The sequence below is a fragment of the Toxorhynchites rutilus genome, chromosome 2, assembly GCF_029784135.1.
Source record: "Toxorhynchites rutilus septentrionalis strain SRP chromosome 2, ASM2978413v1, whole genome shotgun sequence".
Classification (NCBI taxonomy): domain Eukaryota; kingdom Metazoa; phylum Arthropoda; class Insecta; order Diptera; family Culicidae; genus Toxorhynchites; species Toxorhynchites rutilus.
The window spans coordinates 154,775,768-154,781,241 of NC_073745.1; the positions used below are offsets into that span (position 1 = coordinate 154,775,768).

Sequence of the window (5,474 nt, forward strand, 5' to 3'; positions counted from 1 at the left end):
GACCCCAAAAATATGTCGTGTTGTCAAAAAGGCATGACTAATTCTTGAAGTTTGTTCTGGATCTTCCTCTTCCTGGATGGCACTAGCGTTCCAGTGGAACTTTTGCCTCTTTAACGTAGCATTACTTGCGTGATTTTTTATTAGCGTCGTCTATAGACGACATCCGCCCGACGAGCTGTGTACGAGTGTCGTCTTTAGACGACATGAAATTCATACTGCTCTTCGATCACACCAGCGCGATGTGCATACTTTTCGGCGCAGTACTCCGTACAGGGGTAGCACTCTGGCGAAGAACACTGCCGTGATGAAAGGGTTAAATTTGTCCAGTTGCGAGCAATACTTGTAGAATGCATTGTTGCTTGGTAGAAGCTCATAATGTAGCTTTCTTTTTACGGCAAAATTTGCGCTCGGAGCTTACCAAGATAATAGTGTTTCCTATTCTGTGGAATATTCCCGACCAGCTTTTTCTCGCTTCCTTACCGAAGGTTCGGTAAACTTATCCTAATGACTGGTGTAAAATATAACTGATAATGCTACCACAGCTCATAATTTACCTGATTTGAAGATCCTGGTAAGCAATCCGTAACATGCTTAGAATAAATTGCTTTTCTGGAATCAACTCCTCTTCCGGGAGTGATTGACATTTTCTACAAAAAAAAAAAAAAATCATCGATGATTACTAACTTTTTTTGAATACTTTAGCAAACTTTCGTTTGCAGCTGATGCTTGTTCTTTTTTTAGCATTTTCACAATTATACATTATTAGTATTGTGATTTGTGACACTATAGTTACGACAATAAAAGTCAAACAGCAATAAGAATCACTTCGATAGCTTTATCACAAATAATGGAATCTTAAACGCAGCGTCTCTACGGCCGAGGACATAGTAAACTGGGTGTGGTGCGATGCGATGCGAAGCGATTAATTGGAGCTCATCGCGTGCTATGACATAGTGACCGCTTTAAATCGCGCGTTTTTCGGTGTTTCATTCCACTCCATTCTATATGTAAACAACCGAGCACAAGGATGCCAGATATGATAATATGTCTTCATTTTATAAACAATTGGATTGTGAGATATTCAAAAAGTAAAAAAAAGTATGTATGCAACATTTTTCTTAAAAAAAACTTCAACCGAACATTTGAATTGAAAGTACAAAAATGAAAAATTTTCTCAGTGAGATTAAGTTATATGATTTATGAAACAAACTAAAATAATAATTTAACAACTCAATTTTTATTTTCGTTCAGTGAGTTCGATTGTTAAGATATTTATGAAAATCGTCTGGCAACCATCACTTGTGTTCACTAGCCGCAAAAAACTCCACAACAAGTTTCGCCGCATTGAAATCCGCATCGCATCGCGTTTATTATGTCAGGTCCGGGAGGTTTGCATTTGATTTCCGCATTCGTGAACAAGGTTATGCGAAGACACCAGACTTTTTCAAATGTCTGAAAATTTTGGATATGTGTATAAGAATAAAAAATATTACATAATTTTATATGGATTTTGAATACAGCCAGGTTTTTTCTTACGCGGAGGACACGTACCTCGTAAAAAACCGCGTTAATTGGAAAATCCGCATAAAAAAACCGCGTTGATTGGAAAATCCGCGTAAAAAATCACGTTATTTGGAAAATCCGCGTAAAAAAAACCATGCCACCTAATGATAGATATCAAATAGGACTATCCATACGTAAAACGGAAGTAAAAAGTTGAGTGTTGCTCGCTTCTGAAGCCCCGTAGTTTCTTCCTGCAATTTCGTTGGTTACTGGTAGCTATAGCTAGTACCACTGTTGGATCGTTCAGAGCTAAGTAGACAGGGAAATCCATTCACGTACCGTTGCCCGTACAAACCCCACCCCGTTGTACCGCCCGGTGAGCTACCCGTTACCCAACACTAAAAATCCACGTTAGAATCGTGATAAGGTGCGGCACTAATTTCCTTCATAAGCGCTAAGCTCCGTTACAAGCACTAATTACCGTAATATGCTCTGAGGGAACATAAAAGAAAAATGTGAGCTGAGGGGAAGATGTGATATTGTGTGGAATAAAATTTGGCATGTGGAAGTTTTAGGGCGATTACATAAAGGGTGTGTCACATCAAATTGCATCACGGAAAAAACGCTGTAGAAATTTAATTTTTAGGAATTATATCTTCAGCTTTCGCTTATAATCAGATAAGAGTGTATAGATCACGTTGGCCATGCTTCACTGTCAATTTATCGTAAATTTGGAAAAATGTCGTCGAACGAAAAAGAGCGTCGTGAATTAATCTTGTACACTCATTTCGAGAATCCGGAGTTGTCACATCGGGACATCGGTAAGATGCTGGAAATCGTCCAATCCACGGTCAGCAGAGTACTAAAACGATACTTCGAGAACCTAACCATCGACCGGAAGTTGAAGAACGGCAAAAATGGATGCTCCGTCAGTGAAAAAGATCACAAGCGCGTAGTTAAGCAGTTTAGACGTGATCTGAGAAGTTCGGTCCGGGATGTCGCCAATAAGCTGAAGTTGTCAAGTTCATTCGTCCAGCGGACCAAGCAGCGGGAGGGCCTGCGTACATACAAGGTTCAGAAGGCTCCTAACCGCGACGAAAGGCAAAACATGGTGGGGAAGACGCGAGCCCGGAAGCTGTACACCGAAATGCTGACGAAGCCGCATTGCCTGGTAATGGACGACGAAACGTCAAAGCGGACTTTCGTCAGCTGCCGGGCCTGTTGTTTTTCTCCGCAGAGGACAAATTCAGCGTTCCGGAGGAGATTCGCTAGCAGAAACTATCCAAGTTTGCCAAAAAGTACATGGTGTGGCAAGCGATCTACTCTTGCGGAAAGCGGAGCGCCCCCTTCGTGATAACCGGCACGGTAAACGGGCAGGTTTACCTTAAGGAGTGCCTACAGAAGCGCTTACTACCACTATTGAAGCAGCATGAGGGCCCGACCATCTTCCGGCCGGATCTCGCTTCGTGCCACTATTCAAAGGACGTGTTGGAGTGGTACGAAGCCAACGGGGTTACCTTCGTGCCAAAGGAAATGAACCCGCCCAACGCGCCGGAAGTTCGCCCAATAGAGAAATATTGGGCGATTATGAAGCAGGCCCTCCGGAAGAACCCAAAAGTTGTCAAATCGGAGGCGGACTTCAAGAGAAAACGGATTTCTGTTAAAAAAAAAACTACAACCTGACGTTGTACAGAACCTTATGGACGGGGTAAAGAGGAAGGTGCGAGCATACGGGCTTGGGCTCGAAGTATGAATAAAAAGAAAATGCCAAAAGTTGTTTAATAGTTTTTATTTTACTGTCTAAAATTTTCAAAAGGATCGATCTACTGGGCGAATTTCTACAGCGTTTTTTCCGTGATGCAATTTGATGTGACACACCCTTTATTATCCGGTTTCCGCCGGACCGGTTAGAATCCCAAATGGCAAATTTCGACCGTACCAACCTCTTCACGGCGTCGTGATGCAGCCGTCCACTGCGACTGCAATGTCCGGTGACTGGACAAGCATTATACGCGATAACAGTAGTATTGTGTCGACGTCTGGTACAGACACCGGTTTGGGAAAGTAAATCATTCTCTATGAGAATATCAGACCTTAAGACAGTTAAATTGATCAAACTTTTAATGAAAATTTTTACTTTATAGTATGTGATCACTTAAAACTCGTAATACTGATTCTTACTTAACCATTTTTGTATAATTTTCTTGATATTGTCACTAAAACTCATCATTGTAATATGAAATTATTATCAAACACAATTCTTGTTCAGGGGGTTTTCATCACTTGCAAAAGAACGTGTAACACTATTGCATTAAGAACATATTTTATAAGAAAATGTTAATTTTCATTCATAATTTTTATTTTTAAATATGTGTTAACTGCACCCGAAAATCAATTATCACTATCATTTCCCAAAAGCGGAGCACGAACCTCCACGCGAATTGACAGTTGTTTTCATGTCTGTTAGTATTAGTACAATTCAGGCAATTTTTCGCCCCATATATTAGTATGTGTGTGCCATTTGACGTTTGTTTGTTGATTTTGAAATCAAACAGAATTTGCAAGGGGTATGGACACTGAATTTTTTATTTCGCTTCTTTGTTTAGCTGCAGTGAAAAATTTCAGTGATGAAAGTTTCTGCTCAAAGCGAAGCAATGATCACAGGCACACGAGGTCGTCATGGAGTGTTTTGCCATGGATTGTGTTCAACGGTGTGTAGTGTCTTCAGACAAATTAATCGAGCTATTAAATTACCTTCTGTTTTTGTTTAGCTCACAGCAGCTATGAGTTCTTAAATTATCTTCCGTTTTTGTATTGTTCACAGATTCGCTACTGAACAAGTTCGATGATGTCAAACAAATCTCCAACTGGTTCTTCAAAGGGCATATTTTGAGCGACTTTATCGAGATTTTATGAGGAGGTCAGTCTTTGTTTATTTGAGCACATCAAAAAAAGCTCTCCTAATATTCTTATTGGGTATTTCAGACAGTTTGACCTGATTCGAGACGCGATCGACGAAGAGGTGGTCGAGGCTCGGCTTGAGGAACTCTAGCCCAAAATGTCCGATCTGTGATCGGTGATCGAGATGCCCGACACCGAAGCATCGGTTCTGTCATAACAAAATCACCCAAATCTCAAATTAAAAATCTCAAATTAAAATATCTGAGTCAGGCATTCTTTGCTCAAGATCCGCGTATAAATAGCTGTGCGTTGATTTGCTATGCGCTCGAGAAGCTACCGCTGCCCCAGAAGTAGGTGCTCGACGAATTGCGGCATATGCTGAGCCCGTTTCTGGACGAGGATCTGCGGATGCAGCAATGGGATAGCATTTGAAGGAATCATTATGTTATTTTTAGGAAGGAATTATGATGTTATTTTAATCGTACAGATTTCTACTGTAATGGTGAAATAAAAAACACTCTAGAATGAATGGAAGGGCATATATTATCTCAAAATTCCAAGATAATCACAAGAAATGAACACATTACACATATAAATAAATAGTGCCGCTAGCTTCTTACGGAATGTTATTATTTTGACGTAGGACTACGTCTAACCGTAAGATATAGGGGGTGAAATGGGAATCTAGGCACTGAACAAGGAGGAAAAAATGCAAGATTTGGAACGCTTATAACTCGAGCATTTCTCAATAGATCGCAAAAGTTTTTGCATCAATTGATAGGAAATATATCTACGCATCTATCATAACGAATAACATTTCATTTTTCTTGAGATAAATAATTTAATAATTGTGAAATATCAAGCATTGCCAAAATGCACTATGTGCCCATTTTTGATTGGTCCATTTTGTGCTCCTCAAATCGTACCGACCAAAACGGGCAACCAGAGCAGCAGCGAAACAGAATGAAGCACGATTGGAAAGGAAAAAGAAAAAAATGAACGAAACATTGGTCGCAGTCTCACACATGCGTAACTCTCGAGCCAGCCAGTCAGCTTAAAAATCCCCGCTC

General features: G+C 40.4%; 1 long non-coding RNA gene across 1 annotated transcript; it reads left to right on the forward strand.

The window, feature by feature from the left end:
* Window positions 1–4,074: 4,074 nt before the first annotated feature.
* Window positions 4,075–4,857, forward strand: LOC129764474 (uncharacterized). Its single transcript, XR_008741158.1, has 3 exons — window positions 4,075–4,214; window positions 4,328–4,423; window positions 4,489–4,857. It is a non-coding gene; the product is annotated as an uncharacterized LOC129764474 (long non-coding RNA).
* The last annotated feature ends 617 nt before the right edge of the window (window positions 4,858–5,474 follow it).